General features: G+C 40.7%; 1 protein-coding gene across 4 annotated transcripts in view; it reads left to right on the top strand.

Annotated features, from left to right (window-relative positions):
• Positions 1-12,698, top strand: part of FLNB (filamin B) — a 136,712-nt gene that overhangs the window by 27,388 nt on the left and 96,626 nt on the right. The gene's annotated exons all lie outside the window — the stretch shown is intronic.

Raw genomic sequence — 12,698 nt, 5'->3', positions numbered from 1 at the left:
TGTCATCAGACCAGAGCAGGGATTATAATCTGTATAAATCATGTGTTAGCTGCTGTGAGAGATTACCTGGCGGAAAGGGTACCTGTATATTAGGGTCCCCGGGGCCCCTGGAGATAATGGTCACAATTTAACGGAGACTCTAGATCAGATTTATGAAACTTTCTTGTTCGTCACAAAAATATGGATGGTTGTCGGTGACAATAAATAGATTGTTATGTACCACTTGCTGGTATCTGTGTAAATATTTCTCTCATCGCTCTGGTTACCTACAAGGAAATCTGAAACCCAATCTTGGCCTGTGGAGTCCCTAAGGTCATAAGAGACAAGTCTGCACTTTAGCGATGTCATTTGCTGCGGACCTGGATATTAATATAATAATTAGCCTTTAGTTTCCTCATATTAGTGATGTTTTGTCACTACTTTTTATTATGTATACTGTAGTGAACCAAAATAGACATTGTATGACTACCATCACAGACCAGAAAGCTGCTTATTGGGAATAAAATATCAACAATCTTTATTTACACATTACAGCAATCAAGACAACAATAAAAAGTTAAAAGATTCCACAAAACACAAAAAAGACACCCCCAGGAAGAAGCGACGGCGAAACGTGCGTCGGGGTGCTGTGGTGGTGGTCAAGCCCTTCGCTTGCATTATGTCACGCCCGGGTGGGTAATATGGATTTGCATAATAACTGGCTTGAATACTTGATCATTACAGAGGTGATGTGTTTATGTTGACTTGTTTTGGACCACCACCACACTCTTTTTTGTGTTTTGTGGAATCTTTTAACTTTTTATTGTTGTCTTGATTGCTGTAATGTGTAAATAAAGATTGTTGATATTTTATTCCCAATAAGCAGCTTTCTGGTCTGTGATTGTGGATTAACTTTTTGTCCTATATACCTTCATTGGGATTATTGTTGTTGTTTTGGTGTTAGGATCCGTACAGGAACAGGGCCATCTGATTGGTATTCATTGTATGACTACCGCCCATGTGTTATTGATATAATATAGTGACTGTGGGCATAATCTGAAAGTCATTGGATTCACAAAGCATTTCCCTTAGGCTCCATGCACATGAACGGGCATTTTGGATGTGTGCTAGCCTCTGGATTTCTATGGGCTTGCACATGGCGGACTAGGCCGCAAATTATAGAGCAGGTCTTATTCCTCCCTGTGTTTGTGGTTTGGGCAGTACTTTATCAACAGCACGTGAGAGGATCTCCTGTGCCAATGGCACAAGGGTTGCAAATCATGGACCACAGGTACGTTCTGTGTGGCCCATGATAAGCACTTGGGTTGAGGAAGCTTTAGGCCTCAGATTACCTCACAGTCTTGTCTGAGCTATATGTGTACACAGATATTCTGTAGAAGCAATGCCTTTAAGAAAAACTATCCCCATTCCCTATAAATTGTACAATTTTAATTTTTTTTAGGTTTTCTGTTGGATCCATAAATACTGCTCAGTACATAATGTAATACAGCATGATCCCATACGTAGTAGAAAGCCATATGGTTCCCTAAGTAACTTCACGAATACGGTAATAACATCTGTACAGAATTGTGCGCATTCATAAACATCCCATCCTTCCCATAAGCTCTGCAATTCAATAACTTGTATATCTACAGTTGATGTACTGTATGTATTGGCTCTTATATGTGTTACATATGTTTTGCAGCTTGCACGTTCTCTAATGAAACATCAAGGTTGTGTTTCGGGTTCACAGAAACTTTTGTAAGCCGCTCGGATTATACGCATCCAGTAGTTTTTAAATGTAAAACACCCGTTATGCTATTACTATAAGCAGATTATTGGGAGACTGTAGCAAAGCTGCTTTGGCTATAAAACAATACATTAAATCTCTTATATGTGGTAGGATGGGAACAAGACTTGCTCCTGAAACGGGAATCAATGCCTAGGTATGTTATAGTTGTGCAGTAAAAATCTGCTGAGCTTTTTTTTGTACAGTATAGTCAACATTTTGGTTTATCTTTTTTTCAACTGGGGAACCAATATGTTATCTCACTTTCATGTAAAAAACAATTAGGACTTCCGCTATGGTCTATTCTATGGGACACCGTGTGAATAACCGTACAAATTCTGTTCACAACTTGTCTTGGTTTATCGCAACTCTGGGAGGGGAGGGTGGGGGGAGTCCCAACATAAACGAAAAATGGAGGCTGTGATGAGTGCCCTACAGGGTATTGGGCCATTGACTCTGGTTTATAAAGGGTTTGGAACTTTAAATCCTTGAAATAGATCTTCATGATTTGGGGTCTGTAACATTTGCACCAGTGCTAAGGTTTCTTGATTCCCAAACAAGTACAAAACACATGCAGCCTCCATCTGACTAATAGACCCCATATGGAGATATTTAGCATTTACGTCAGGAGTATGAATTAAATGTAGGGTCCCTTGCTCATGTTGTGGGACCCATATCCTATTTAGGGCCTTCAATTTTACATTATTCCCAATTTTTTATACGGCGCCAACATTTTCTGTAGCCATGTACATATAACATGTCTTACTTCCATCCAACTGGGGACCCTATTTCAAGCATAATCTCATAGGACGGTGATGGCAAACCTTTAAGAGACCGAGTGCCCAAACTATAACCAAAATGCACTTGATTACCGCTAAGTGCCAACATTGAATTTTAAGTAACTTATTGCTACCTGCTCTTCAACATCTATCAATCGTATCGGCCGCTTGAGGCCACTAATACAGACCCTGGAGCTAAACCCACCCAAGTACAAGTTTAAAAAAAAAAAAAAAAAAAAAAACATATTCCATAGAGATTGTTGGATTTGAGTCCAGGTTCCCAATGATCCAAGTCAACAATATTGAACAACGAGCTAACTTTCTGTTGCCCATAATGGCGGCTCATTGATGTTTCCTGTATAATGCAGCCTGATACATTCTCTACAGAACATGTCTGTGCAGATATTGTAGAAACAATGCACCATCTTACCCCCCTATTATTTTGTCACTGTAGTCCAAAGCCTATAGCTATGTTATAGGTATTCTGGGACGGGGTGTTGTTCAGCACCACAATTGTAAGTTACCACCCATGTAAACTGTTCCTATCGCTAGCGCTCACATGTATCGCGCTGCCTTTGTGCACATTACATGCTCAGATGATTTTTCTGCTTTTGTTACTTGGGTCAATATAGAAGAGGAAACCGTTGTTTAATACTTTGTCACAACAGGCGAGGGAAATGAGGTAATGCGGAGCCGGCTCACGCTCGCGCGCAAGAAATCTTGTCTTCCTCTTATTCTGGAGGATGGAAAATGGTAAAAATAAACCTGATATATGTTACTGTTATTAATGGCTGACGGAGCACGACCCTTCATACGTTGTCATCGCCCCCAGTTGCCGTCCAAATAAACCATTAGCCGTTACTAGGCCCAATCCTAATGACCAAAATCTGTTTACTTAAAGGTAAAATATGACATTTTTACTATCACAATTTAAACATAGGGTTATAATTTATAGGTTTTACTCCCAGAGCCAAAACACCTCAATATTAACAGGACTAAGTAAGTGAAAAATGATCCCTACCCCCGGCCTGGAAAACAAAGTGAGCAATTTAACATAATAAAAGAACTGCATATGTACTATATAAAGGTATTTTTAGTCATGTTGTTTCTTCTACGTTCGGTAGTGATATGGTTCTTATCCTCATATGGCAGTATTATTTGGTCCTGATATAGAGGTATCATTTTGGTACTGTATCTGCATTGTCTAAAGTCTAGGTTTTCTACTTATGTGTTGTGTATACTGTAGTTGGTTCATGTCTGGTCTCTATAGGTAGCAGTACTCTATAAGATGCTAAGATTGTCCTGAATTTGTGCAATTCTTATCCATTAGTAGATGTTGCGTCACTCCAAAGGGTGAGAGACTTTGTCAGCATATTTTGTACCACTAAACTATTAGCCTCCTCAGGTAGGGAAAGGACTATCCTTGACCTGAATTCCCAGTTTTAATATCACTTGTTTCCTCCAAAGACATATGCAAATGTGCAGAAAAGAGTCACTTTTTGCTTGAGATGAGTCACTTTCTTAGATGCTGAAAGGGGACTGGCGCTTCAGATGCCTATGTCTTGGGCTCTATAGTACTTAGTATCATGATTTTGGTATCATATTAAAGCTAAGATCCTCATCTTTTTAGATTGCATTAAGAGCTACAGAACTGGTGATGGAGGCAGTTGAAGAGAAGAATTGGATTCTTTATCTGTAGCTCACATTCCCAATGATGTCCTTGTCTGAATCTCTGGTTCTTTAGATCTCCGTGCCCACCAGCGAATCTGATGCGTCTAACCCGCATCAAACTAACAGCTTGTTCTGGCTGGAACGTCCATCCTGAACGCTCCACAATCAGAACTGATCTGAAATGATGTGTTTGGATCCAGTTGGATGCATCAAATGCGCCTGTGGGCAAAATGCCTAAGTAATATAGAAATTATAGAAACTCCCCCTTCAGCTTCTAAAAGTGACTCTTCTCAGCTCATATGCATAGTATATAGATGTAAATGGACATAAACGAGGGAATTCTAGAAAAGACATTTCATACTGGAGGGGCTAGTAGTAGTAATTTATCTGAGGAAGACTTACTGGAGCTTGTACCTCTGCTTTAGGCCTAATAACATATCCCCATAGATCCCCAGTCCATCATTCCTCTCCCCATCATCCTGATCCGTCAGGGAATGATTATTTTATCATATGTTCTGAATAAACGTGAAAAGCCATTAATAGTTACACATGCCTACATGTCATTATATTCCTTGTGACAGCAATTACCCTGGAGCTGTCCGTGTGTAGCTGGAGGCTCCACGTATGATCCGGGGTCTTGCGTTCCCCCACTTTATATGCAACCGTAAATAACGTGAAGTGATCCGGCACTGACACACTCATTACAAGGACAGAGGGTTTTCCCATTCACTTATAGGAAGTTATAGTCCAAATCCAGATAAAACTTTATCTGGAGAAGATTTATGATGATTACTGAGCACTGCGGGACAGTCCTCCAACACGTCACAATACTATTCCAGGCAGAAGAATATTTGCACTGATGGAGATTTGATGCCTGTAGATATTAGATGTCTGTTGCTACATCCTATAAATTTCTTGTAATCTTGGTTCCATCTACTCAGTATTACTGATTATTTAGGCCTCACGCAGAGGAACATATAGGGGCCGATGGTAAGGCAATGCAATTTTCAGTCCTGGCCCCCATTGATCTCTACGCCACCTGTTCACGCTGTCTACTGCGCCATGTCCTATATTTTGCCGTATTATGGCGGCAGACACTCTGCTTTCAATGGAGGGGTGAGGGATGTTGCTCGCCCGGTTACTGCCCGTGTGCATGAGGCTTTACTGTGCCTGCACCTACGCAATAATGATGTCTATTTTTGGACCATACAGTCGGTTACCCATACAAAGTAATACAACCTAATATTAGACCATCGCCAATTTTACAATTTTGGACATGTCAAGCTCAAAAGGATGTGACGGTGGGTGCCCAGTTATAGATACTCTTTTGTATGCTTGTGTCCATATTGCTGCCATCATAGGGTTGCATTATGGTACACGTTACAGTTTAATTCATTAGATGTACTGAAAAAACTTGTACAAATGTAGTACCGTATTTTTCGGACTATAAAGGTGCGCCTTTGATTTCTGAGAAAATAAAAGGATTTTTTTGTGCGCCTTATAGACTGAAAAATACGGTACACGCTGTTTGTTTGAGGGTTTTTTTTTGTGCTTTGTTTTTGTATTTTTGCTTACAGTTGCTCTACTATTGTAATGAAGGGAATCTGTCAGCTGTTTTGACCATTTTTTAGATAGGAGCCCTTGAGAAGCGATTTGGGACCCTAAACCACAAAGCTACAGACAGGTTTCCTATAACGCTTCTGGAGTTCTGGATGTAGCTTGTGCTTTCTGTAAAATAGTGATGACTAATATTGTGCAGTCTAAGATGTCGGGTTAGCCATTAAGATCATCCGCTTTGCCAATGTTTGTGACATTGTTTATAAGTCACTAATGTGAGGCCTGTGTAACCTCAGTGACTGGTAGACATGTCAGCTTTTCTGGAGGTTGTGATATTAGGCAGGAGGATGTGCTGGACATGGATGTGTTTTGGTCCAGTAAGTTATCCAAGTGTCTCAGGGTCCTCCTTGCAGGAGGTGATCTCACTAGCCAGGAATTCAGTGTTATACAAGGTATGCCGGGGAAGCTCGCTGGGCCCATTGTCCTGGATAATAGTTCTGTTTATGGCTGAGTATCGCACTCCCGCAGAGCACAAGAACTCCGGAAATGGTTGTTGAAGAGCAGACAAGTGTTGTTGTAGCTTGGAATGGATGTGAAGCTTACAGGTGGATTATGCTGGAAAGGATCCATTTATGAGAACAGGATGTGTAGAGCTGCACAGAAACAGAGCAGATTATTTCTCCCCTTTGTGTAGAATCTCATCCGTTCTTTACTTTTCCAAGTCATCAACGAATGACTTCATAGAAATGAAACTTTTTTTTTTTCTTAGTTTTTTTTTTTTTACAACTAAAAAGTTCACTAACTTTGCGACAAAGTTTTATAAAATAAGAAACTTTGTTATATAATTTATAGGAGAAAAGTCTTTCAGCACTTTCTGCAAAGATGTCGGAGTTAAAGCAAGATGGACTGTAGTTTTCAGAGGTATTAGATTATGTAGATACTGGTCAGTACATCTGTTTTTGCACAAATTCAAGTTAGACCCTATCCACAGGATCTCAGTGATGCTGTGGGATCGCACGTTCTCGCACGGACCCCTCGTTGCTCCATGCGAGTAATGGAGCAGACGCCGCGCATGACCGTTCTGCTCCATTCATCTCTATGGAGCTGACGCAAGATCGTGAGATTGGCGCTTATCAATTTCCGTTGGCACCATCTAGATGTATGGAGCAGAAAGGTCATGTGCGGCCCTCTGCTCCATTACTCTCAGACCTCTTGTTTTCCTGATCAGAAAGTTAGGCCCTATCCTTGAATTTGTGGGAAAACCCCTTTAATGTCTCGTACGATTTTGCCGATTCAATGGAGCCTCTGTGTGCAGTGTGTGGGTGACCTTTTAACAGCTAGTCTCCACTCACCAGCACCTATATAAGTCATAAGGGCCATGACTAATGGGAAGCCATGACAAAGTGGGAAGCCAATAACCAGTCCACAAAACTGGGACAAGCCAGCTCCACCGTTATAATTCTGAACTTGATGGGAACTCCCATTATGTTCAGCTGACCTTATTTGAGTTCCTCAAGCAGTGACTACCTGCATAATCCTGTACCAGCATATGTAGAAAACCTGTTTCGTTTATTTTTCAGGTAAATAACTTTCCATTTCTATGTTTCCCTAAGTTTCACTCCCATGGTTGCAAATAAACAATGTGACTGGTGGTGAAACTGTTCCATTGTGTTGGGTTATATTCTCCCGCAGCTGCACGAGTAACTGCACAAATATGTATCCGTTCTGTCTAAATGGGTTTGTTACCTAAATCGAAGCCTCTCAATGAATGTAACAGAAATTTCTGCAACTATATTTGCCATGTGTGAATATATATTTAAGTGTTTGTGTGATTGCTGCAGCCACTATGTACAATGTGTTACAATGAAGTGTATGTTTTTGTTTTGCTGTTTGTAAAGCTCCGACCCAACTTGAATGGGACTGGACTGCAAACTGGATAAGTGCTTGTACATGACGTCTAGGACCTGTGATAGCGAAGGGACCTGTGGTAGTCAGGTAAACTTTTATAAACTGTCGGAACTAACAATCCTGATGACAGGTTCCCTTTAAATAGAACTGCACATATTCAACATAGACTATTGAAAATAGCCAATGTAACCTCCGCCATAGAAAGGTTTAGTTACAGGATCTTTAAATCCTTTGTGGCATAACATGAGTCAACTATGTAATAAAGGAGTTAACTTTGACATGGCAGAGATGAATCATCTATACTCCATGGAAGCGCTCACTGGCCACTCGTCAATCGGCGGTCGTATCACGGCAGTGTCGGGTTCAGATGGATGACTGTATAGATTAGAAAGCTATAACAATGCTCTCGGGAAGGGCGGACTTCATTCCACTTGTATTTGTCATTTGATATCCTAACTCTTGTTAATAGAGTATTGTCCTACTAAGTGCCGGGGACATGAGTTTATTGATTTTATATTTTATTGTGGATATTTTGTTCCGTTACGCAGGTCAGGGTGTTCTCGCTCATTGGGATAGAACGATTAAACACATAAGCGAAGATCTACCAGGGGTTGTTATTGCCAGTTACGGCAGTATTGTAGGGTATTACAATGGGACATTGGACTGTAATGGGAATGCAATGAAGAGTTGGATACAACCCAGTTGCCGTTTAGCCAATGAGTCGTTCAATTTGTTTCCAAAATTTAGGTTGAATGAACAGAGCCTTCTCTTAAAGGGGTATTCCCACTAAGTAACAAAAATGCAGCATTGCACAGATATAATGCTAAGCTGTCTCTATCAGTCCTGGTGTACACTATACACAAAGGTCTTTATACGGGGGAGGGGGAGGGAGGCACAGTATGTTGTGGCTAAGACGTAGCAGAGCTGAGAATATATTTGTGTGTAATATGCTTCTCGTGGATCTCATCATGTCATCTCTCCTTCTATGTGTCAGATACTAGTACAATGTTCAGAAGCTAAATGAAAGTGTATATAAACCTGTACCCCAATAATCTAAGCACATTGTCAGCACACAGCAGCATCTCATAGCACAGAGGGATCATGAAGTGTCTGCTTTCATGGACAAATACCTTTAAAGGAAAGAAGTAGATCTGATGGTAGATTCCTCCTGCCTGTCTCTGCCCTAATCTTTTATTCAATAATCCTGGAACATGACTTGTTAAAATCTTTCTTTTAGTAATATGTAAATTAACTGCAGAGGCTACTGGGGTGTGTACTAGCCTGGCTGGGCACTAGGAGCTATGACTACTCCGCGGCCCAGTAGCCCCTGCAGCTAATTTACATATTACTAAAAGAAAGTTTTTAACAAGTGATTAGCAGTGATAAGAAGGATTATTGAATAACAGATTAGGGCAGAGGCAGCAGGAGGAATCTACCATCAGATCTACTTATAATGGTAGACTCCTCATGGTAGGTTTCCTTAAACCAGCTTTTAAAACCACTGAACTGCTACCCTCTTCAGGTAGCGTATGAGTATGAATCATCCGTTCCTTTTTTTTTCAATGTTAAAACATACTTGTTTACCTCCCTGTCTCTCTGTTTTATAGAATGCATAACAATATGTGTTTTCTAAGATGCAAAACTCACATTTACACTGACACCAGACCCATGCTTGCTGCCTAGCTTCTAAAAGTGACTCATCACTGACAAAAACTTTGGGGCCTGATAAAATGGTATCCCACCCCTTCAACCACATAAGTAAAATTTAGTGTTTGTTGTTACAAGTGGCATTTAAAAGGGTTTTCCCCCAAAACAAGTTGAGCACTACCCAGTGGATAAGGCCTAACTTGCGGTGGGGTTTTAGTGATGAGACCCCCATAGGTCAAGTGAACTAGGGGTCCGATGTTGTCCCAGGTACCTTTGTCGGACCACTCATCGCTCCCTGAGATTAATGGAGCAGAGGGCCGTGCATGGCCATTCTGCGCCATTCATCCCTACTTCTGCTCCATTCATCTCTATGGAGCATAACAGTCATGCACGTGCCGTCGGCTCCATTAATTTCGGAGAGCGACGAGGGGTCCGACAGGTGCCAGGGACCCCATCGGACCTCTCTTTCTCATGATCTGTGTAAGTCTTGGGTCTCCTGTGGATAGGACCTAACTTTCATGGGAAAACCCCTTAAAGAATTAAATAGCCAGGAACGGAGGTAACCCAAATTCTGGTTATTCCAGTTGGGTCATGGACGTATATATAACCCAATATACAAGGGAAAACAAAACAAAACCTTATAGATTTTTCTAGGACCTCTATGTCATCAGTCTATGACCATTGGGTTTAGCCCTCTTGACCTGTTAATCATCAGAATTGGGATAGACTGTGGCGCCCCATCTCGTACCAAAGCCCCTTTCAGCAGCCTATGATCCATAGGGATCTTGGGTTGAATCCCATTGATCAAAGGTACAATGTAAGGAGACGTAATGACCACTTCTAGGGTCAGATGATCTATTTTTCATGAACTCTGTAACTAATAATAGAACGACCTCCATTCTCGGTTGTTCCCAATTACGTGTCTCCACCCATGTGAGCTTGTTCCTCATAGATTATTGCATTATCCGTACACACAATGTCTATCCCATAACTCTTACTGTTTTGATAACAAGGACGTTACAAAGAGACCCGGTCATTTGTCTATTTGTGACGCTGATTTATCCCACACCCGAAACGCATTGGGTCAGTAAGAAGAATGTAACGTTCTCCCCCTCCTATGTTTATGGATGTGCTTTAAATTATTGCTACAGCTTTACAGATTTATCCCTCCTCCGAGACTTTAATAAATTCTAATACCATGTTTTAAAAATGATCCAAATTTCCCATTTAGCAAAACTACACACAAATACCAATGACATCATGACATGTCTTTCTCCACGCTCCCTCCATTAAATGGGTTCCCCCTGGTATAAGCCTGTGAGAATTTTGGCAATCGCTGAAACTTATTGGGTTTGGGCCAGAGTTTTTTTTTTTTTTTATATATACTGCAAACACTATAAATATAACATGTACTTTCTGAGGTTTAATTCAAAGGACCTGGAAAGCTGCAGTAGAGGAACTACTCTACATGGAATTGGCTTTCAAACGCTATGATTTGTACTGTGATTTAGGGCCACGTGTTGAATAGGTAATACAGTGGAAAGTATGTGAACCCCTATTACAAAAAAAAAAAAAAGATAATTGATGCTTAGGACTTTTCCCAGGGTCCTCGGGCTTCATAACTGAACCTAAACCTGTCTGTAAAAATTTATAGTTGTGCAGTTTGATAGAACTGTTTTTGGTTATATCCATCTCCCTGGGAACCAATATGGCAGCCAAGATGTTTTTATTTCTAGGCCTTTATCTATTCTCTATTCTGAGAACTCTGACACTACAGAACTTGCTGTCACATTATGCTGTGATGGTTAACACTCTGAATAATTTCTAGGAATGAGATTTTTGGGAATGGAAGGTGATCCAAGTAGTTGATCCTATTAAGACTTACCCAAAAAGTTTACAGTACAACTAATAGTGATACATGAAAAAGGTCAACTTTATGTGGGCATATACAATCCACTTCTGATCCTTAAAGGAAATCTAACATCAAAATCCATCATGATAAACTTGGGACACTTACTGATAGATCCAGGCACCGTGACCGTGATAATCTTCTTATATTTTGTTACCCATGGCCTCCTTCCGTCTAAAAATCAACCTTTAAAATTATACCGATGAGGCGGAAGAGGGGGTGGTACCTACATGCTGCAGCTTCACAGGCTGTTACAATGTGCAGGAGAAGTTGCCCCCTCCCACTGTTAAAGATTACAGTTGCCAGAGGGAGGGAGGAAGTTGAGGGAGCAGCGAGAAGGTGAGATATTGTAACCACCTATAAAGTTGCAGCATGGAGAGGATCTGGTAATACCTCCCAGAGCCCTTCTGGTCCTTTAGCATTATTTTAAAAGTTGATTTTAGAAAGGAGGTGGCCATGGATAACACATTTAAACCTACCAGAAACCTGTGGGAGCCTATACATGTCAATGGGATCTATTTGAATGGGTCTGACTGAGCTTTGACTAAGCACGTGTAGACCGGACCTTGAAGGGATGGCTGCACTGGGTTCAATGGGGGCACAAAGTAATTTGACTTATTTTACCGCTATGCTGTATCAAAGCAGCTTTAAATTTGAGATGGGCAACTCTCTCAAACATAGGTATATATATATTTTTTTTTTACTTTACATCCAGTTTCCATTACCTCACCGGCCATTACCATACTAATGATTTTGGCTTGTTACTAATAATACCATAATGTCCTTCTTAAAGCTGCCTATTATACATTTTAACTGAGTATAATTGACAGATGAAAAGTGACCCGGTCTCCCTTGATGTTACCAGATCCTTATTCTTAAGGATGTTTCATAAGACCATCTATTAGTGTGTACATAATCCTAAAGACAATTGTAATAATTGGTCAACTTGGGGACCTGAGCTTTACATTGCCACATCACCTAGTAACGACGTCAAGAAGGACCAGATAATATTTAGTTGTGTCCCTTCCATCTGCTTCCGTCCACTTCCATCCCTATACCCAATATTGTGATGTGTGGGATTAGGGTATAGGGTCATTCTGATGACCCATTACCAGTTGGGTATACTTTCCAATATTAGAATGCTAAATTATTTACTTTTTTACCTGATAAATTCTTTGCCACCAAAAAAGTTCTAGTTTAGCCTGGCACCACCTACCTGACAGTAGATGAATAATTTGTTCTTACTTTTTACCGCCGATTCCTAAGAACAGATGCCGTAAGTGATGTCACCTGGACAAACCCACAAGCATCCTGCCTTAACATGACATCGGAACGGAGATGAGAACTTTTTCTCTGGAAGTTCAGGCAGTTTGTCTTGAAGCAGTTTTTTTGCTGGCAGGATAATGGGTTTTTTCCGATCCTCATTTGTCTCCATTGATTGAAAGAATTTCTCTTAGAA

This window comes from Engystomops pustulosus, chromosome 10 (genome assembly GCF_040894005.1).
Source record: "Engystomops pustulosus chromosome 10, aEngPut4.maternal, whole genome shotgun sequence".
Taxonomy (NCBI): Eukaryota; Metazoa; Chordata; class Amphibia; order Anura; family Leptodactylidae; genus Engystomops; species Engystomops pustulosus.
The sequence above is the reverse complement of the archived record's forward strand: the minus strand, read 5'-3'. Positions and strand labels throughout refer to the sequence as shown.